General features: G+C 47.1%; 2 pseudogenes across 3 annotated transcripts in view; one reads left to right on the top strand and one right to left on the bottom strand.

Annotated features, from left to right (window-relative positions):
- The window catches only part of LOC147613986 (pentatricopeptide repeat-containing protein At1g11290, chloroplastic pseudogene), a 291042-nt pseudogene that overhangs the window by 259473 nt on the left and 7935 nt on the right, over positions 1–23634 (bottom strand). The window lies entirely within an intron of this gene.
- LOC147613987 (uncharacterized) lies at positions 1363–3243 on the top strand (annotated as a pseudogene).

The following is a 23634-nucleotide window of genomic DNA, read 5'->3' as shown; positions in this document are numbered from 1 at the left end:
TGTTCGTACGGTACGATACCGTACGAATTCGTACGATATCGTACGGTACGATATGCAGGATCTGCCCGTTTTTAGCCGTTGCGCCGCCGCCGACTGCGCCATTTCTTTCGCAGTTTTGTAGCCATTTTATACCCGTTGTTGTAGCCGTTTGCTGGCCGTTTTGGGCATGCTTTGTGGCCCATGTGTTTGCTTGGCCCATTGGACATGCTACATGCCCTTATAAAATGCCCACCCCCTAAGCTTCTCTCAAAGCTCTAGCCTCTCATTCGTGACCATCAAGCCCCCCCCTCTCTTGAGTCTTGCTCAAGTGACCATCAAGCCCCCCTCTCTCTCTCTCTCTCTCTCTCTCAACTTTCAAGCCACTCTCTCCCCCATAGGCCCTCTCTCAAGCCTCTCTCTCTCTCTCAAGCCTTTAGGCTCTCTCTCTCTCAAGAGTCAAGACTCAAGCCTCACTCTCTCATTTTCTCAAGCCTCTCTCTCTCTCTCTCTCTCTCTCTCTCTCTCTCTCTCTCAACCCTATCCATCTCTTGAATCTTCTAACTTCTCTCTCTCTATTACAATGACAAGGGAGAAGAAGAAGCCTTCAATGTGCATGCTATCCATGTAGAGAAAGCCGATGGAAAGTCCAAGTCATATAGGTGGACTTGTAAGTATTGTGGCAAACAATACACAAGTGGAGTTACTAGGCTTCTCCAACATGTTGGAAAGGTGGGGGGGCAAGTTGTGCCATGCAAGGAAGTCCCCCTTGCTATATCCGATGAGATCTTCAACAAGATCAAGGGTGGATTGGGTGCTCACTATGATAGTGGTAGAAGCTCAAGGGCGGATGATGAGGTCATTTCCCCGCCTTGTGATACATCCTCCCCCGCTGCCTCCATCGGTGCCACCTCCATCGGTGCCGCCTGCGCCTCCTCAAAGAGACAAAGGCTTGAGTCTCCCATGAGGCAAGCCACTCTAGCCCAAGCCACCGGGGGGTTCTCTTCTTCTCTATCACATCTCCGAGAACGGCAACGGCTAGCGGATATAGAGATTGCACGCACCATTATTGAGTGCAATCTCTCATTCCATGTGCTCAAGGTAGATCAATGGAAGTCAATGGTGAAAGCCATTGCAAATGTGGGCCCATGTGAAGGATGGACCGGCGTCTCCTATCATGACATGCGCACGAAGAGGCTTGTGGACGAGAGGGAAAGAATCGATAGATCTCTCAATCCGGTGCAGGCGGCATGGTCCAAGTATGGGTGTAGCATCCTCTCCGACGGATGGAGTGACTGGAAGAAGAGAGGCATCATCAATATACTTGTCTCTTGCCCTCTTGGCACATACTTTGTTCGGGGCATGGATTCCGAAAAGGCGGGGAGGAAAACATCGGGTGCATTCATATATCGCCATATCAAGCAAGCCATCATGGAGGTAAGTTTCAACTTTCAAATTGCACTAAAGTCTTTAAAGTTTAGGCTTTAGTATATGTGATATGATCATATGTGGCTATATCATGAGTCATGACTCAAGTCTCATACCGCATACGCTCATTGCATCCATTCATATGCATTGTGACATGTAGGTTGGATCGAAGAACGTGGTGCAAGTCATCACCGACAACGCTTCAAATTGCCGTCGGATGGGGAAGTTGCTCGAGGAGGACTATCCCTACATAGTATGGACACCTTGTGCCTCCCATTGCATTGACTTGCTCATGGAGGATATGGGCAAGTTAGTGTGGATGAAGGAAGTAATGACCGAAGCTATCTCTATTGTCACCTTCTTCACCACAAAGGTGAAGATGCTTGCCATGTTCCGCGAACATAGCAAGTTGGAATTGAAGAAGCCTTCATCTACACGCTTCGCCTACATGTGGCTCCTCTTGGAGCGCCTCCACGATGTGAAATCCTCCCTTCGCCAAACAGTGGTCTCCACAATGTGGAATGAGTGGGATGAGCGAGAATCGGCGGAGGCCAAAGCCATGCAACGGCTTTGCCTAAAGGAGGAGTTTTGGCAGTCGGTCCGCACTATTGTCATTGCGGTCACGCCCTTCTATAGGGTATTGCGGATGACCGACATGGAGGGAGCCACCATGGGCCTTCTTGTTCACTTAATGAGAGAGGCCATAGCAGAGTTACGCGTTTCTCCTTCCATCGACGAGGAGAAGCGCGATGGTATGTTGGCCATTGTGGAGAAGAGATGGAAGTGGATGCGAAGACCTATCCATGGTCTTGCCGCTTTATTGCATCCGGCTTACAAATCACCCGCCCTCTTCACCAACGTGGAGCTACTTGAAGCCCGAGATGCTTACTTGCCCAAAGCATTGCCGGAGGATCGCCATGGGAAGTTCCTTGAGGAGCTCATAAGCTACAATGACCAAAGGGGAGGAGCCGCGTTTGCATCTACTACCTGTTGGAAGAGGGAATCCCTTGTGAAGCCCCTCTTTTGGTGGGAGACATTTGGGTATGCGCTCTCAAGCCTCCAAAAGGTGGCTTTGAGAATCCTAGCTCAGGATTGCTCTTCAGGTGCATGTGAGAGGAACTGGAGTTTCTACTCACTTGTACACACGAAGTTACGTAATCGCTTGAGCACGCAACAGTTAGAGCGGCTAGTGTATTGCCGCGCTAACTTGCGCATGCTGCGCGCAATGCAAAAGATGGAATCGGCGAGACAGGTATAAGTTACAACTTATAAGTTATAAGTTATAAGCATTCAAATTTCAAACTTCAATGTTTATTGAAATTTGGAACCAAATTCTAATACATTGCTTGTCACTTGATCATTGTACAATGTAGGTGAATGTGGATGCATTCAAGCTCACGGGGGGCACTCTTCAGAGTGTAAACAAAGTGCAGGATGAGGAGGAGGAGAGGATCTATGCAGAGATCTATCGAGAGCTCGAGTCGTTTGATCGATGACCTACTCGCACTCGTCGTGGGCGTGGAGGTAGTGGCAGAGGAGTGCAAGTAGGAAGCCGTGGATGCACGGTTCGTGGTGCTCCCAGGGACATAGTGCATACCTATGTGCGGCATGGATCGGGTAGCTCCACACTCGCTCTTGCATATGAGGATGCTCCCTTTGGCTTCTCACATGAGCTTAGAGAGCCCGAGTTCGATGATGAGGGCAACCTTCTTAGCGATGGCGACTTCGGCGAGGCCACTGATGTGTCCTCTTCTCATGAGGATGATTTCAGCCAGAGCTCTGATAGTGATGCCTTTGTCTAGTCTCTCCTTGGGCCTTGGCTCTAGCCTCTCTTTTTGTCCTCGCGCCTAGCGCGCATGATCGCATCGCACCTCTATACTTTATGTACTTTTGTTTGTCACTTCAAACTTGTTTAGTTGTTTTTAATGATATTTTGGTTTGAAACAACTTCTCTAGACTCTACCCTTCCAAATTGAAAATGTCTATGTTTGTAGGTATTCTTTAATTTAAAAAACCGTATTTTATCGTACCGTATCCCAAAATTTCATATCGTACCAAATATTCCCGTACGGTATCGTATTTTCGTACCGTGACAACTATGACGACACTCAATCTCGTTGGCCAACCCTTGAGAAGGAGCTTTATGCTGTGATTCATGCTCTCAAGGTTTGGAGACATTATTTATATGGCTCCAAGTTTGTGGTATTGACTGATCATCAGTCAATCAAGTATGTGTGTGATGCAGATGATTTGAGAGGAAGGAAAGCTCGTTGGGCAGAGTTAATGTAAGATTTTGATTTTGAGATCCGTTATCGGAAAGGGTCCATGAATAGTCTTGCAGATGCGCTTAGTCGGATTAGAGAGGTGAATACTTTGTCGTTCACCGAGATTTCTACTGACTTATTTCAGTCATTGAGAGGGCTTTGCAGGACTGATAGTTATTTTGGTCCATTTTGGCAGAAGATCCAGGACGGGAGCTCATTGATTGACCAAGACTCGATGACTGAGCAGTCTACCATTCAGGCTGCAGAAGGCCAATGGATGATTCGGAATCGTTTACTGTTCCCTAATGACAAAATTTGTGTACCACAGATCCCGCACTTTAGGTCCAAGATTCTTAAGAAGTGTCACGACGCCCCTTCTGCTGGACACCCTGGGGTACACACGACACTATCGTTAGAAACACGCTTTTTATTGGCCAAAGATGAAAGGGTATGTAGAAGATTATGTTCTCAAGTGTCAAATTTGTCAGGCAAATAAAGCTGAACGCTTGAGATAGGCTGGGTTGTTGCATCCTTTGCAAATCCCAGGTAATAAATGGGAAAGTATTTCCATGGATTTTATTACCGGATTGCCAAGAACACATCAAGGCCACGATTCTATTTGGGTTGTGGTAGATCGCTTGACAAAAATGGCTAGATTTTTACCGACCCGGAAGACTATTACAGCTACGCAATTAGCACGGCAGTTTATCGAGCAATTGTTTAGACTGTACGGGTTATTGCAGGACATAGTCGGTGATAGGGACTCTAAGTTTACGAAGTGATTTTTGGAAACTTGTTTTTGAGAAGTTGGAAACAACTTTGAATTTGAGTTCCTCAGATCATCCTCAATCTGATAGCCAGACTGAAAGAGTGAATCAGATTTTGGAGGATATGCTTCGAGCATATGTATCCAAAAGACAGAGTTCATGGGAGGATTATCTTCCTATGTTAGAATTTGCATATAACAGTACTAAGCATACGAGTACAGGGTTTAGTCCTTTCATGCTTATGTATGGTTTTCAACCTAGATCACCCGTTACAGTAGGATTCTCAGGACTTCAGCATGATGCAGCACGTAATTTTTTGCAAGATATGCAGGAAATCCTACAAGTTGCAAAGGAATCTATTAGAAGTGCTCAAGACCGAGACAGGTTTTATTCTAATAAGCATCGTTCACCGAGAGAGTTCTCTGAAGGAACGATGGTGTATATGCGAGTTTCGAAAGATTCCGAGACTTTACGGACAGGTAGATCTCCGAAATTATCCCCTAGACACTGTGGACCATTTCGTGTTACACGACCGATTGGTTCAGTTGCATATGAATTGGATTTGCCTTCTCATGTGAAAGTTCATCCTGTATTTCATGTCAGTAGACTTGAGTACTGGGTGGAGCAGATCAGTTAGTTACTCCTCAAGAAATTATAGATGTCGAGGACATGACATTTGTTCCGCACGAACCTGAAAGAATTCTTGGATTTCGTGAACGACAATTGCGTAATATGCTTATCACGGAATACAAGATCAAGTGGAAGGATCGTGTTGAGGAGGACGCTACATGAGAGACATTGACTACTCTTCAGAGAGATTACCCTGGCTTTTTAGTGAGCTCACGAGTGAGCTCTTAGAGGAAGGGGAGTATGTCATGTGCACAGTGTGTATCTACCGTATGCTACACGCACGCAAGACTAGTTTCGAGGCTTGGGGAAGCTTGGAACTAGGCAGGCTGATTGACGAGCTGAGTTAGGGATATACTAATGGGTGGGCACCCAAGTATGGACGGGCGGGCGCCCAAGTGTGGACGCCTGATGACCGGCCAAGAGCCTATAAAAGGGTGGCCAAGATTAGTTATTGGGATATAGAGAGTCTCGCGAGTTTGTGAGAGCTCTATGGTCTTGGAGCCTGGATCTAGTGCAGACGTGCACCTGCTTTACGCAGCCGAGGCCGGCGGCAGTCTCGAGGCCCGCGAGGGCAGCTTCGTGGCAATATGGGATGTCGCGAGGAGGAGATTGGTCGGTACGTCATCCTAGTTAGCTCACCTCGTGGCTCGGTGGGGACAGCCAAGATTGTGGGCTCGCCCACGGCTGTCATGGTTGGGAGGTGAGTCAGGCTTGCACCCCCTTGCTTGTTTGTTTGTTCGTTTGTTTGCAGGATTCGAGTTTCGAACCAAGACCGATCACGAGGAGATCCGTGGGGATTTGACAATGGGTTCAGCAACCAGAGTTAGATTGACACGGGGATATGCAGCATTGGCTATGCTAGAGAGACAGTGCCACCAAGCGCATTTTCAGGAGCCCCGGACGAAGGGGTGGCTATTTGACAAATTAGTCACACCGGCACTGATGTATGGAGCAACGGTATGGGCGCCAGGCCTCGCTACCCATTGGTGGACACAGATAGAGAGACCACAGGCCCTCATGATGGCACGCATGATACGCAGCAACCGTCAATACCTCATGACATTATCCGAGCAGAGTTTGTTGCGCCTCCTATGATGGCCTGCTAGACAGATTCAGGGAGATGCCACAGGACAGATTGTCATACAGAGCTTTTGAGGCATCTAGACAGCTGGTTGAGGCAAGAGACAGAGGATCATGGTATGCACAGGTCACACATTGGTTCTCACAGTATGGCCTAGACATGGATCATCTACCACCATTCCAGTATGACAAGGATGCACCACATATCCATCTCTCATAGTGAGAGGAACAGAGTATTGAGACAGGACCTATGGTAGCTCTATACACGAGAGACATCATGGATATCGCCTACACAGCCTCTTCCAGCGAAGATGATGTACTACAGAGATCACTTCATGAGTATCACTGATGATGGATTTATAGAGAGGCCTAGATACATGGAGGGCTTTTTACCACACGGCTCCCGAGTAGCTATTGGTCAGCTTCGAGTCTCATCACATCGATTGGAGATCGAGACTGGCAGAGCAGCACGGATCCCCCGAGAGGAGAGGGTATGCAGATTGTGCAGAGAGGAGGTGGAGAGTGAGGAGCATTATGTATGCAGATGCAGAGCATATACAGCCATTAGAGAGAGATATCCCATTTGTTTCAGAGAGCCACATTCCCTACCCCAGCTCTTTGAGGCAGCAGACCAGTGCATACTGGGGAGATTCATTCTAGACATACAGTGTCATAGAGAGACATCATTACAGGCTCAAACAGCTCTAGAGGAGGGACGTCAAACGCAGATTACTACATTTTTTCAGAGATCCACCCCACTCCCAGCCCCTACACAACAAGGAATTACTCTCCAGAGAGCAAAGACACTCAGAGCCTGCAGGAGACAGAGAACACCTAGCTTTTGGACACCGCACCTATACCAGAGAGAGATGACAGAGATCAAAGCTCAGTTTCACAGAGAGGGTGCGGAGCGACTGGCTCGCTTCAGAGCAGACCCAGGCATGTTCTTAAGGGAGTTGTGGACACCCCCTTCATTGATGTATACCATTTTATACCCCCAGTATGGTACAGGATGGAGCTAGCTAGTTTGCATATCATGATTGTAGACCCCATGCATATAGCTTTGCATTCTCCTAGTAGTAGAGCTCCATCCCCTCCCATTGTACTTATTGCACACCCAGATTCAGCTTTTTAGTTCAATACTTTTTCATTTTGTTGGGATGACAGAGGATACCCCACACTGGTACACTGATTTGTCTCATAGGCCGAGTTCGGTCTTTTGGAAGACGTCAATAAAATCTTTCTTTCAGAGACTCATCAGAGCCCCGAGAGGGGCTTACCATACATAGCCGGGTATGAGTGGGAGTCAGCTTTTCGAGGTGAGACCCGCACATCAGGAGGAGTACGTGGCTCTGGGGGGGGGTAGATGTCTTTTTTAGATCCCATCTTCGACAGATTCTCAGCATCATCCGGAAGGACGAGGATGCACGATATCTTTGGGTGCGGCTACAGCTTAGCAATGACGGAGTCATCCACATTGCTGTGTGTTATTTTGCACCACACCACACCTCTTACGCCGCTCAGCATGGCCAGTCACCATACTTACCATTATATCAGGATATCATGGAGTTCTCAGAGTTGGGGGAAGTCCTCCTACTCGGGGATTTCAACGCCAAGACGGGAAGTCAGCAGGTCCCACTACTCGATCTAGACGACCCTATCAGACTACAGGAGCTGGACATCACTGACATAGGGCTGCAGCGATCATCACACGACCGTGAGGAGGTCAAAATGTCCGGGAAATATTTCTTAGAGCTGGGAGCTGCACATGGTCTCGTTATCTATAACGGGATGTCTCGATGGCCCTCCTCTGGCACCCTCACCTCCTTCCCTCGCTCAGGAGGTACTAGCACTGTGGACTACCTTATGGGATCTTCGGCTTTGGCACACCTTATCCCCGACTCCTCCATTCCGCCACCCCCTTTTGAAGCTGACCATGCCTACCTCTCTTTCACTCTTACCTGCACACCACCCGTCCCTCCACCACCTTCCCCCATCTCACATTACACTCAAGTCCTCTTTGATCACGTGCTTGACCTTGTTTACTCCAACCACATCTACCGCCAACTCCAGGATGTGCAACCTACTGTCCCCCTATCCACCCTCACAACACAACTCACCACCATACTCCACACATCCACCACAGCTTCTTTCATCTGCACGCGGCGGTCTACCACCAAGCCACCTTGCGGTTCCATGCCCCAGAACTGTTGGTATGATGACGAATGTCAGGCCACACGCTCCCGTCTTAAGCATGAGGTACGGATTGGGCAAATCACGAAGCGCCAAGCGCAACGGATTTCTCAACGGCTCACCCAATGCAAGAAACAGGAGTTCTATGCTCGGAAAGAGGATGAGTTATACCGACTTTTCTTAGGGCCGAACTGCAAAGAGGCATGGAGGAAACTCCGAGAACATCACCCTCCCACACCTATCACCTGCCCAAACACATGGCACTCCTATGCACACTCCCTCTCATATCCCCCATCAGCCACCCCTACCCCCACCACCAGACCCCCGCCCCACCACCTCCACCTTCTTCACAAAGGGCATGGTCCTCAAGGCCATTCGTATACTACACAATGGGCAAGCCCAAGATCACGAGGGACTCACTACCGAGTACATCTCGCATGCCCATGATACCCTAGCGCCCCTTCTAGCCTACATGTTCAATAGAGCCCTTTGTGAAGGATTTCCACCCTCTTGGTCCACCAACACCATTACCCCCATCCTCAAAGCCGGAGATCCACTTGATCCTAATAACTACAGGACGATCATGATTGGCCACACATTGGCCAAACTCTATGGATCAGTGCTAGAGGCGGAGCTCAGCTCATTTGCAGAGAGCCAGGGATGCACAGCCTCAGGACAAGCTGGCTTTCGCAGGAGCTACTCTACCCTTGACCACATCTTCACCCTCCGTGCCATCATCGAGGAGGGTAGAGCCCGACACCAAAGGATTTACTGCTGCTTTGTGGATTTCCGCAAAGCTTTTGATACTGCACCTCGAGCCCGCCTCTTACACCGTCTACAGGAGATCGGAGTCCAATCTGACATGGTTTGGAGCATCATCGCCCTCTATGAGTCCGTCACCGGACGAGTGAGAGCCCCAGGAGGTACATCACAGGAGATTTCCAGCACCATTGGGGTGAAACAAGGCTGCCCTCTATCACCCACTCTTTTCGGCCTCTACATTGATGAGATCTCGAGCTTCATTGATGGATTAGGCGGGGCTGGTCCCACACTAGCAGGCATATTGATCCCCATACTACTTTATGCAGATGACATCGTACTCCTCTCAGACTCGGCCGAAGGGCTTAAGAGACAGTTGGATGCCTTACATGACTTTTGCACTCAACGGGACCTCTCTGTTAACCTTGGTAAAACCAAGGTAATGGTCTTCAATACCTCTCGCCCCGTCACATCCAAATTGAGCTTCACATATAGAGGGGATCCTGTGGAGATTGTCTCATCCTATGTCTACCTTGGTGTCACTTTCAGTGGCCCACACTTTACCATGCTTCCCGCAACACATGCTAGAGTGACGCGGGGATATGCAGCCTTGAGCTTACTTGAGCGGCAGTGCTTCCAGGCACATTTCCAAGAGCCCAGGACAAAGGGCTGGCTTTTTGACACCCTCATCACACCAGCCTTAATGTATGGAGCAGCTTTCTCAGGGCCAGATTCATCCCATGAGGATTGGCAGCGAGTTGAGAGGCCCCAGGTCATGATGTTCTCCCGTATGATCTGCAGCAAACCATCAGTCCCACACCAGATTATCCAGGCAGAGTTTGCTGCAGCCCCGATGGTAGTGGAGGCACTCTTCCAGACAGTCACGTACCTTCATCGCATCAGTCACATCGATCCCCACAGGTACCCGAGGCTTGCCCTGGAGTCCTCCAAACAGCTAGCACTTGAGGGGCACTCTGGAGTATGGTATGCACTAGTTTCCACTTGGTTCTCAGTATATGGGGTCTGCATGGATCGCCTAAACCCCCCTTCAGTACAGTTTGGACTCCCCTTTTTTCTGGCTATCTCACGAGGATACCAACCGGGTTATCCAGTCAGATCTTCTTAGCCTCTACACACATTGCACATGGATCACACCCTCGGAGCTCCCCACGAAGATGCACTTTTACAGAGACCACTTCCTCACTCTCACTGAGGATGGATTCATCCAACAGCCGGGCTACTTGAGTGTTCACATGTCCCATGCCATGCGGATTGCGACTGGCCAGATACGGGTTTCTTCCCACCGCCTCAGAGTGGAGACAGGTAGAGCTGAGCGCAGCTTCAGAGCCAGGAAGCTCGTACGGACACCCAGAGAGGAGAGGATCTGCCAACTATGCCACACAGAGGTTGAGACGAAGGAGCATTACATATGCCGCTGCCCAGTATACTATGAGATCCGCGGGAGGTTTCACTGTCTATTTCGTGAGGGATTCGGTCCTCTCTCCAGGATCATTGACTTCCAGGACCAGCATTGCCTGGGCCTCTTCCTGCTTGAGCTCCGTAGACACAGGGGACACCTTCTTGAGACACAAGCCCCAGCCACCCCGCCCCCTCCCTTGGCAGCCAACCATCACCGATTTCTTCCAAACCCAGGAGGTGGAGGACACCGACATAGTGGATCTTGTGGACCCTCCACGAGCTGCTCTGGATCTACCCCGCCCGAGAGGAGTTACCTCGGACCGAGCCTCTGCACTCTAGCGTGCCCGACGCCCTCGACCCCCCCGTCGGCCACGATGACCTCATCAGCTCCAGATCCAAGACATGCTCCACTGCCATCGAGCTACCTTTCCATGTGACATAGCTGAGGGAGACCTCTCGGTCATACTTGTCAACCCCATGCTTGACATTTTGGAGAGTGGTATACCATCTACTCGGAGCTGATGTTGCTCCCATGTTTTTATGTTCTTAGTATTCCATGACGAGCTTCCATGGACAGTTTTGTATCACCCCAGTGAGATAGCTATATTTATGTTTTCATTCTGTTTTATTTTCCATTCCATGATGAGATATGCCATGGACATTATTGTACCACTTTGGTCTCATAGGCCCATTGGGTCTTTAGTAAACGCTTAATCTCTCTCTCTCTCTCTCTCTCTCTCTCTCTCTCTCTCTCTCTCCCCCATGGACAGTTCTGTATCACCCCAGTGAGATAGCTATATTTATGTTTTCATTTTGTTTTATTTTCCATTCCATGATGAGATATGCCATGGACATTATTGTACCACTTTGGTCTCATAGGCCCATTGGGTCTTTAGTAGATGCTTAATATATCTTTCTTTCTTTCTTTCTTTCTTTCTTTCTTTCTTTCTCTCTCTCTATTTTTCAGCATATCTACATTCAGTTTTGTGCGTTAATTTCGTCACGACAAGTGTGCTGTTTTCTGAGCATTGAAGTTACCGATCTCCCTCGAAGCTTCCGCATGTTACAGGTGTGGTAGATGAAGAGCAGAGAGGACTGTCGTCCCGAGTGGTGTAGTGGTGCAAGCTCTGATGACAAGGCTGCTGCAAGACCTGAAGGGTGCAGGCTCTGGTGACAAAGGTGATGCGTACTTGAAGGTTGCAGGCTCTGGTGACAAGGGTGTTGCGTACCTGAAGGGTGGTGAGGAGTAGAGAGGGAGGTCATCCCAAGTGGTGAAAGCTCTGGTGACAATGGTGCTGCATACCTAGAGGGTGTCGATGGTGAAGATAAGCAGAGAGTGGGCTATCGTCCCGATGGTGAGATATAGCAGAGAGTGGGCTGCAGTCCTGATGGTGAGATGTAGCAGGGTTAGGATCGGCCGGCCATGTATGGGCGCCCATATGTGAACGGCTAAGTCACCTATAAGAGTCAAATGTAACCCTAAAGAGTGCACCGTTATCCCGATGGTGAGAGCCAAGGAAAAACGTTGGGTGCTCTATGTAGCAGAGGGGGCTGCTGTGCCATGAGCTGCGGTAAAATGCTGATGATATGTTGATATAAATGCTGATGTAAACGCTGATGATGTGCTGATGTGAATGCTGATGTAAACGTTGATGATGTGCTGATGTGAACACTGTTGTAAACGCTCATGTAAACGCTGATGTAAGCGCTGAATGTAGCAGAGAGGGTTGATGTCCCATGGTGTGGCCTGTAGCAGAGAGTGGGCTACTGTCCAGAGATGTGGCCAGATGATAAAACATTGAGATGTTGTCCTATCAAGCGATGATGATGAAGTAATGTGGTGTAGAGCCCGGCAGAAGCAGCAACAGATGGTACCAGATATGTGCAATGATGTGGTACACGAATGGTGAATGATGAGGCAAAGCTATATATAGTGTGTGGGACTGCTGGTTGGCCAGTCTAAAGACTGTCGGCTAGCAGCAAAGACACAAAATCCCCAAATAAAACCAAAAAACCCAAAAAATTCCCTTTTTAGGACTAGGCAAAAAGTTGTTTTCACATCCCCTCTCATGCCAAAAAGGGAACCATGAGAGAAGATGATGGATGCCAGGGTCCCACACTGACACACTGGCAAAAGGAAAGAATCCCCCTCTGGAAACAAAATCTAATAAAGTCAAAGAGGGCGATCGTGATGGCAAAGATGGTGAAGGTAAGGTGATGTAGATGGGTTGATCGTCTCCCAAAGTAAGATCTAGAACAAGGCTCTCCTCTGAGTAAGAAATCCCATTCCCTATGAGGTCCAAATCAAAGTTTGGAGAAACATCTTCTGGTGAGAAAAATTGGTCCTCTAGGAGTGCGGGTAGACAATCCATGTTGTGTGCTCTCGAGTTCTTCAATCCCTTTGCTCATGATAGCTCGAATACCATATCAGGGCAAAAGGACGAAAGGACCAGATGTACGAGAGATCAAAGCAAAACAACACAACATGAAATATGTGAGTGAGTCTATATATGATGGAGAGTGAACATATGTACAAGATCCCTCTGATGTGAGGTGACTCTGAGTACAAAGACCAATGCAGAAGTAGAGATGATGTCGGAGCTGAAGCATGGTCGATGACGAAGGCTCGCATCAATGTTAGGCAAAGCACTCCGAGAGGTGGTCGGTGTCGAAGGCTCGCGTCGGTGGATGCAGCGGCACTCCGAGGTGGTAGCAGCAGCGGAAGATGAGGTGATGCAGCTCTAGTGACAAGAGTGTTGCCGTACCTAAGGTGGTAGATGAAGAGCAAAGAGGGCTGTCGTCCGGAGCGGTGTAGTGGTGCAAGCTCTGATGACAAGCACCATCACGTGGGAGGAGCTTGTGCCCATGGTCTTGGACCAGGAGGAACGATTCACGAAGCCTCCTCAGGGTGGAGGTTCGGAGGCCTTAACTGGCCAACGGTCGAAAGGCCGTAACCCGGGCAAAGGGAAGGCTTCATCGGAGAAGTCTTCTGAGAAGAAGTCGAACGCTGACCGCGAGAAACTAAAGGCAGAGAGGACCTGTAATGATTGTGGCGAGAAAGGCCACTATTGGAGGCAGTGTCCCAAGCGGAAGACCGAGAAGGGTGAAGATTCCTCAACAGCAATCATGAAGACTCCGGCTTTTGTGCACCTAGAGGTGATGGACACCGATGTTTCATTTTCTTTAGGCAAGGAGGAGGTTGGAGGATTCTCCGCAACGGATACTCAGGAGTGGATTCTAGACAGTGGTGCTTCCAAGCACATGACTCCTTACCGTTCAAATTTACAGGATCTCTGCAAATATTCTGGTCACATTCTTACTGGGGATACATCCACTATCTGAAACTTGCGGCGGGTGCCCGGGGGACTAGGGCCTTTGACACACTTGTTGATACCATCAATGCATATTAAAACATTTAAACATGGCCACAGCCTTAACACATATCCATCATCACTTTGCATAAAACATAAAGCTGGACAAAACATCCACAAATGCTGAAAATGGAGCTTGCACGTGTGACACGGCATAGAGGCCGGAATGGGCCGACCCCCCCTTGGAGTATTTTATTACCCAAGGAGAATAATATCATGTACAAGCTTTGAGGGCCTTACTCTCTCCACGGGAGATGCCGGATTATCCATATACAAATGCCATAACACAGCCCAACACGAGGCAACCAAGCCGGAACATAGGCTGTAGAAATGCCGAGCCAACAATATAATCCATATACCTCCGTATGGGTACTGATTCTTTCCCAAAAACCACGGGTCTTCATGCAATAGAGAGGGTACAGCAAGTACAACTCTCCATTCAGCCGGTACAGCAGGTACAATGGCTGGTACAGTCGGTGCAGTGGCTGGAACAGCAGGTACAGTGGTTGGTACAATCGGTACGGTGGCTGGTACAGCAGGTACAACAAGTACAAAAGCTGGTACAGCCGGTACAATGGGTGGTGCAGCAAGTACAGAAGCTGGTACAGCCAATACAAGGGCTGGTACAGCAGGTACAGTGGCTGGTACATGTGGTACGGTGATTGGTACAGCAAGTACAGAAGCTGGTACAACCGGTACAATGGGTGGTATAGCAAGTAAAGAAGCTGGTACAGCCAGAACAAGGGCTGGTACAGTAGGTACAGTAAGTACAAATGCTGGTACAACAAGTACAATGGCTAGAAATCATAATAAATGATTAAATACCCTTGCCTTCAGTATTTCTTCGCGATGGAAGCCTCCAAAACAGTCCCCAACAGCCGGTATTCTTCATGGGCAGCCTTCAAGTGAGAGAGAAAGAGAGTAGCCATCATTAGGGCAACCTGTAACGGTGGTAGAGGCTAGTGTGGAGCAAGAGAGCCTCCATTAATGAAGAGAGAGGGCTCCAATTTATAGATTTGGGCCTCCCATGAGCTAAAATGGCAAGAGAAGGTTACGATGACAAGTGGAGAGCCACACAATAGCTGAAGTGACAAGTGTGAGGCCACTTGTCTCACTTTGATCCTTTTTCTAACAAGTGTCAGGCCACTTGTCTCACTTTGGTCCACTTTCTTGCCACATGTCCCAATCTAAGAGATGGGTCCTTCCATAATCTTTACCTCTAAAAATATCCCAACTGGTAGACATTCTGTCATAGGCACTTTGCCAACTCTTGGTATCTGCTCAATTCCAGATGTAATGACGCAAACAGAATTTCCATCGGAGTCGGGCCAAAAATAGCAACTCTCCTAAATTTTAGGAGTGTGGTCCTTTGTATTCTAGGATAATCTCCCATTCCCAAAGCTTGTACTTTCCAAATATTTAAACATCCTGGAGTCCACCAGACCCCTTTCAGACTGGGAAATGTCCAGGCTGGTGACATCCTCCCCAGCTTCTTAAAAGTTGTTCGCAACTTTAAGCTTCAAGCCATATATTCAAGATATAATCATGTCCCATCGATTGGGCGAGACGAGACAGTCTCAAAAATCCAATATAACTGAAGAATCCATGTCCCAAAGAAATGGGCGAGACTAAATAAGTCTCCATAATACCAATATCAAAATCATGTCCCAAGATAAATGGACGAGACAAAAACAGTCCCATAAGTTCAGATATCATAATCATGTCCCAAGATAAATGGGCGAGACAAATCAGTCCCATACGTCCAGATATCATAATCCATGTCCCAAGTAAATGGGCGAGACAAAACAGTCCCATAAGTCCAGATATCATAATCCATGTCCCAAGTAAATGGGCGAGACAAAATAAGTCTCCTGCCAACAAGACATCGGTCCACATGACCCTTCGCATAGACATAAGTCCCATCATGTCCACTTTACCACTTGCACTCCGTGTTGGTACTCTGACCACACACCTTGGATGAGAGGTGGGCTCAAGTAACAAGATAAAACAATCACTCGCAGGCATAGATAACCTGGTGTTCCATAAGCATTTCTGCTACACATAGTTTATAGGCATTTCGGCCACCAATAGTTTGTAGGCATTTCGGCCACCAACTCACACTACCCTCTCAAGTGCCCATGTTCCCTTCCATCTGGTCTCTATTGTTCCACCCACACATGGTAGAAACAATCTTCAAGAGAGCACGTAGGACAAGAGAACACTACACAGGGTATGTTGTGCTTGTCACTACCCTTTGAAGTGCCCATGTTCCCTTCCATCTGCTCTCTATTGTTCCACCCTCACATGGTAGAAACAATCTTCAAGAGAGCACGTAGGACAAGAGAACACTACACAGGGTATGTGAACCATGAGTTTCATGAGTCCTGCATCCCAAATAAAGGGAGCCAAAAAGAATAATCCATCCCAGTAAAAGGGAGTCATAAACATAATCCATAAACCTGAGGATGGATCCAAATCCCTAGAAAAGAAGTCCAAGAATCCAGACCTGTATACCATACCTCTTACCACATACTCCGTGCTAACCACACACCTTGGAGTAGAGGTGGACTTCATCCATAAAAGCATCATATCCATGAGATATCCAAACTCGGACAGATTCGTCCATAGAAATTGCTTGTGAAGTCCAATATCTATATAAATCTCGTCCAAGAAAGAAATCTCCATAGATATAATCCATCCCAATAAAGGAAGCCATGAAAAGAATTCATCCCATTAAAGGGAGCCATAAACAATGTTTCCCTGAAACCATCTCAAGGCAAACAACAACACCTTTCTCCTTGCATAGCTATACAAGGGTTAGTGAACATCAAAAACACTTCATAGCAAAAGCACTAACTTTGCAAACTCAAAGTATACTTAGCTTTTCTTTGCCAGGTTGGTCATGAAGCCAGAAGAAATATCTCGTCACCATATCCTTAAGATATCCTGAGATATATCTCCATATAGCTTGCCTGTAAGCTTGATAATATAATCCACAATATCCATATGGAAAGAGTGCTAAACGTGTGCACATAAAGCCAACTCCATACTTCCAAGATAAATTTTGTGAATTCATAAATCCTTAGACCAAGCTGTCTATTGCTCATGCTCTTGCTTCATAGGCTCTGAAGTGGCTGGCCATGCTTAATAGCAATGATGGTAAATGTGGTCCCCACTCCAGATCTTTTCTCTTCCTTATTGATAGAAGGAAGCCTCCCCTTCCAAGAAAGCCTATGCTCTGATACCAATGTAACTCCCGGCGGGTGCCCGGGAAACTAGGACCTTTGACACACTTGTTGATATCAATGCATATTAAAACATTTAAACATGGCCACAGCCTTAACACATATCCATCATCACTTTGCATAAAACATAAAGCTGGACAAAACATCCACAAATGCTGAAAATGGAGCTTGCACGTGTGACACGGCATAGAGGCCGGAATGGGCCGACCCCCCCCTTGGAGTATTTTATTACCCAAGGAGAATAATATCATGTACAAGCTTTGAGGGCCTTACTCTCCCCACGGGAGATGCCGGATTATCCATATACAAATGCCATAACTGTTGGAATTAGGGTTGCAGGAATGCACACACAACTTCAAGAAGATAAGGAAGCTTGAGCACAACACAGTAGTGTATTATGAGTGCCAAAAATGAAAGATAACAAGCCCTAGAAGATAATGGGCGTATATACAATGCACGGGGGAAAAAAACCTCCTAGTGAGGGAAAAAGTGCCCCGACGGTCCTAAGTGTGTTCACACACATCACTACTATAATATGGTAACAAATCCCCCCTGGAGTGATGCGGTGAACAAGAGCTAGCACTCATGTATAGGGAAGTGTCTAGCTATGTGGACGAATCCACAAAAGGGAGTAAGCCCAAAGCTTTGCGAAAAGCTTCGAACTTCTCACGAGGCAGAGCCTTTGTGAAAAGGTCTGCAAGGTTATCCTGTGTTGGCACATAAGCCAAACTGATCTCTCCTGCAGAGAGTCTCTCCCTGACATAATGGTAGTGCACCTCAATGTGCTTCGTACGAGCATGGAACACTGGGTTCCGCGCAACTGCCAATGCGCTCTGACTGTCAGTGAAGATGGTGGTGGCAGATGGCTGCCCAACACCCAAATCAGCCATAAGGCGTCTGAGCCACACACACTCAACCGTAGCTGTGAAAGCTGCCCTGTACTCAGCTTCACAACTAGAAGTGGCCACAGTAGGCTGCTTCTTGCTCAACCATGATATGCATGAGCTTCCAAGCATGAAGCAAAAACCACTCGTGGACACGCGTGTGTCATAACAACCAGCCCAGTCAGAATCTGAAAAAACATGTAAATCTGGCGGCAATGATCCCCCCTTGGGATAAAACAACCCAAGATGCCGAGTACCACTCAAATAGCGAAAGATACGCTTCACTGCCTGCCAATGCTTAATGCCTGGGCTATGCATAAATCTGCTCACCTGTGAGACTGCAAACTGAATGTCTGGCCTCGTAATGCATACATAAATGAGGCAACCAACAGCTGTCTGATAGAGTGTGACATCAAAGTGATCTCCAGCATCATGAAGACTCAACTTCAAACCTGTCTCCATTGGAGTAGCAATAGGCTTGCAGTCTTCAAGGCCAAATCTCCGCAACAATGTTTCAATATACTTTGTCTGACACAAAGCAATACCTCCATCACACTGCTTAAATTGTATCCCCAAATAATGATGCAAATGCCCCAAATCTGACATCTCAAAAGAGGCATTCAAATCAGCCTTAAAATCAGCAATATGACTCTCATTTGGTCCTGTGAGCAGCATGTCATCGACATAGAGAGCAATGATTAGATGTACACCATCCACACGTTTAACATACAAAGTGCTTTCTGTTGGACTATTCTGAAACCCATGTGCAGTCAAATATGCATGTATTTTTTCATACCAAGCTCGTGGAGCTTGCTTTAAACCATATAAAGCCTTTTTTAACCTGCACACTTTGTTTTCCTGCCCTATTTGAACAAAACCATGAGGTTGCGATACATACACCTCCTCATGCAAATCTCCATTTAAGAACGCAGTCTTTATGTCCAGCTGATGTACATTCCAACCATTATGAGCTGCTAATGCACAGATGCTACGAACAGTGGTCATACGACATGTGGGAGCAAAAGTCTCATCAAAATCAATGCCCTTCTCTTGAGCATAACCTTTTGCAACAAGCCTAGCCTTATGGCGATCCACTGTGCCATCAGGCTTACGCTTCAATTTGTATACCCACTTAGTGCCAATGGCCTTCTTGCCAGGGGGCAAGTCACATAAAGACCATGTACTATTCTTCATAATAGCATCGTATTCTGCTTGCATAGCAGCCATCCAATTTTCTGAACTTTGTGCCTCATCAAATGAAACAGGCTCACTTTCATCGCACATACTAGAAACAGCCAATGCATAACAATCTGACGCATAAGAGGCACCATGAGAGCCAGAACGAGTGCGACTAGACAAAGGGGCATCCAACTTGCTGTCACGCAAAGTCTGCACCAGCCATCTAGGCATGTTCCTAGAGCCCTCAATCTCTTGTCTCTCATCCTCAAGTGCATCATGCACATCTGCATCAGATATAGGCTGATCTGTGCCATCATTTAAAACCTGCATAGGCTGAAAAACTGCCTCATGAGGTATTGCACTTGACTGTGCACCACTGAAAAGAGGCAACAATGTATCATAGACATCACGTGAGCTGATATCTGTCTCCTTAGTACATGAAACCAAGGGCTGAACTGCATCTTCCACAAATACAACATCACGGCTAACCAAAATGCGCTTTGTCTGTGGATGATACAAACGATAGCCTTTGCTCTCAGCACTATATCCAACAAAAATACATTTGACAGCTTTGTCATCCAATTTTCTGCGATGTTGCACAGGCACTAATGCATATGCAAGGCAACCAAAAACACGTAAATGGCCAACAGATGGCTTGCGGCTATGCCAAGCCTCATATGGAGTGACAACCTGTAATGCTTTGGTGGGACACCTGTTTAGTACATAAGTGGCACACATGACAGCCTCAAGCCAAAAACCATGTGGTAGACTTTGACTCTTAACCATACATCTTGCCATTTCCATGAGAGACCTGTTTTTTCTCTCAGCCACACCATTTTGCTGTGGTGTATACGGCACTGTACATTGGTGTTTTATCCCACGCTCAGCCAGAAATGCATTAAATTCTGAAGACATATACTCCCCCCCTCGATCTGAACGGAGGGTGCCCATCTTACTTTCTGACACATTTTCAGCCATAACCAAAAACTGTTTGAAGCACAAAAACACTTCGGACTTTGCCTTCAAAGGATATACCCATGCATGCCTGGTAAAATCATCAATGAAAGTCACGAAGTAAAGGTAGTTTCCAAATGATGGAGTTTGCATGGGACCACAAACATCACTGTGAACAAGCTGCAATCTGCGTTCAGCTCTCACTGATCCATCTTTGGGAAAGGAAGCACGCTGCATTTTACCCAATATGCAGCCCTCACAAACATGCTTGACAGGTGCCTCAAGCTTAGGCAAAGAAGACACCATTTCAGATTTCTGCAGGCGCAGCAAACTTGCAAAATTCAGATGACCAAAACGTGCATGCCACAGTTTTGCATTTGAAATAGCCTGCGTATCCATAATAGCACATGCTGAATCCTCTACACATTTGCCATCCATATTGAGCTTATACAGCCCTCGACATAGTGAACCAGATGCTACAATGATGTCACCACAAGAGAGATCATGAACAGTACATCTGTCATCCACAAATTTTACAACCAAACCTGTTTTGGCAAATGCGGAGACTGACAGCAGATTCTTTTTGATCCCTGGCACATACAATGCATCAAAAAGTGTAAAGGTGTTGCCATTTGCAACATTCAGCACAATCTGTCCAACTCCTTCAACGGGATAAGAGGAGTTATTGGCACAAGTGACAGTATTCCCTGTGGGAGCAGACTCAAGGAAAGTGAATAAACTGCGCTGCGAGGTGATATGCTTAGTGGCACCACTGTCAAAGTACCATACATCTGAATCTACTGCAGACATACATGTGTCATGCAAAGATGGGTCATAACTGCACTGCGCATTGAATGCCCATTCTGTATCTAGCACAACATTAGCAGATTCATTGTTAGAAGGAGAGGCATCTGCAACAACAGCCATACCAGCCTCTTTCTTCTTAGCCTCTTTCGCAGCCAGCTTAGGACACGCTTTGATGACATGATCATTTCCCTTACAGTACTTGCAAAATGTCTTCTGTTTGTCACCCTTCTTCTCATCTTTGTCTTCCTTCTTTGGTTGCGCAGCATTTGCAGATTTCTGCTTACTAGAAGAAAAGCCAGCTTTACCTTTCCCGCTTCTCTGACTAGCAACGAAAGCTTGATCTGCGACACGCATAATATTCCTGTTTTGCCTTGACTGGTCTTCTTGCAGCAAAACAGAAACTAACTCCTCAAATGATAAGGCATTGGGATTGCCTTTCATCATCAAGCGAAGAGTGGAAGCAAAACCCTGATAAGAATCTGGTAGACCATTCAAAACAGTCTGCACAAGTGAACTGTCTGACAGGATTTCATCTGCAGAAATGAGCTGCTCTTTGAAATCCTTGATCTTTGTCAAAAAGCTATCCATAGAATCACCTTCGTTCATATGCTCACTCTCCAACTGTTTTCGGAGATAAGCAACACGAGCCTCATTTCTTGCCTGATACAATGTGGCAAGTACATCCCAAGCATCCTTAGAAGTCCTGCAGGAGCGAATATGTGGGATAATGGTACGTTTGACAGACAGCGCAATCAAGGCATGAGCCTGCGCATCTCTACCATCCCAACGAATCTGCTCTGCTGAAAGTGGTGGTTCTCGAACAGCTGCTACAGCACTTGTGCCTGCACCATCATCAACAGTACCTGTTTCTGATGTGTTTGCAGCATTCCCAGCCACAATAGGACGTGCATCAATACCCTGCACAATGTTCCATAACCCCTTTGCTACCAATACATGTCGCATCATATATGCCCACAATGGATAGTTGGTGCCATCCAACTTATCCTCAGCAGCCAACATGCGGAATACATCATTGTTGTCAGCCATGGCCAATGACTGTACTACTAGATGTAAATGCTGTCTGTAAGAGGTAAACCTGTATAAAATTGACCTGTGCTATATAGCACAGCCCAAAACAGACGAATGGGCACCTGTCCTGCAGATTTTAATCTTGATAGAAAATCTGCACAGTAGGACGATTTTGCCTGCGCAGTACTGCAGACGCTCGTGAAACCTCGTCGCAATCGGAGGAGATGAAGCGGCAGGTGCCGCTGATGCTGCCCGGGAGGAGGAAGCCTGCTCTGATACCAATTGTTGGAATTAGGGTTGCAGGAATGCACACACAACTTCAAGAAGATGAGGAAGCTTGAGCACAACACAGTAGTGTATTATGAGTGCCAAAAATGAAAGATAACAAGCCCTAGAAGATAATGGGCGTATATACAATGCACGGGGGAAAAAAACCTCCTAGTGAGGGAAAAAGTGCCCCGACGGTCCTAAGTGTGTTCACACACATCACTACTATAATATGGTAACAATAACACAGCCCAACACGAGGCAACCAAGCCGGAACATAGGCTGTAGAAATGCCGAGCCAACAATATAATCCATATACCTCCGTGTGGGTACTGATTCTTTCCCAAAAACCACGGGTCTTTATGCAATAGAGAGGGTACAGCAAGTACAACTCTCCATTCAGCCGGTACAACAGGTACAATGGCTGGTACAGTCGGTGCAGTGGCTGAAACAGCAGGTACAATGGTTGGTACAGTCGGTACGGTGGCTGGTACAGCAGGTACAACAAGTACAGAAGCTGGTACAGCCGGTACAATGGGTGGTACAGCAAGTACAGAAGCTGGTACAGCCAATACAAGGGCTGGTACAACAGGTACAGTGGCTGGTGCAGCCGGTACGGTGATTGGTATAGCAGGTACAGCAAGTACAAAAGCTGGTACAAGCAGTACAAGGGCTGGTACAGCAGGTACAACAAAAGCAAGTACAAGAAGTACAAATGCTGGTACAACAAGTACAATGGCTAGAAATCATAATAAATGATTAAATACCCTTGCCTTCAGTATTTCTTCGCGATGGAAGCCTCCAAAACAGTCCCCAACAGCCGGTATTCTTCATGGGCAGCCTTCAAGTGAGAGAGAAAGAGAGTAGCCATCATTACGGCAACCTGTAACGGTGGTAGAGGCTAGTGTGGAGCAAGAGAGCCTCCATTAATGAAGAGAGAGGGCTCCAATTTATAGATTTGGGCCTCCCATGAGCTAAAATGGCAAAAGAAGGTTACGATGACAAGTGGAGAGCCACACAATAGCTGAAGTGACAAGTGTGAGGCCACTTGTCTCACTTTGATCCTTTTTCTAACAAGTGTCAGGCCACTTGTCTCACTTTGGTCCACTTTCTTGCCACATGTCCCAATCTAAGAGATAGGTCCTTCCATAATCTTTACCTCTAAAAATATCCCAATTGGTAGACATTCTGTCATAGGCACTTTGCCAACTCTTGGTATTTGCTCAATTCCAAATGTAATGACGTGAACAGAATTTCCATCGGAGTCGGGCCAAAAATAGCAACTCTCCTAAATTTTAGGAATGTGGTCCTTTGTATTCTAGGATAATCCCCCATTCCCAAAGCTTGTACTTTCCAAATATTTAAACATCGTGGAGTCCACC

The sequence above is a fragment of the Cibotium barometz genome, chromosome 43, assembly GCF_041138505.1.
Source record: "Cibotium barometz isolate CiBa-2024 chromosome 43, ASM4113850v1, whole genome shotgun sequence".
NCBI classification, from domain to species: Eukaryota; Viridiplantae; Streptophyta; class Polypodiopsida; order Cyatheales; family Cibotiaceae; genus Cibotium; species Cibotium barometz.
This window is presented reverse-complemented; position numbering and strand designations above follow the sequence as displayed.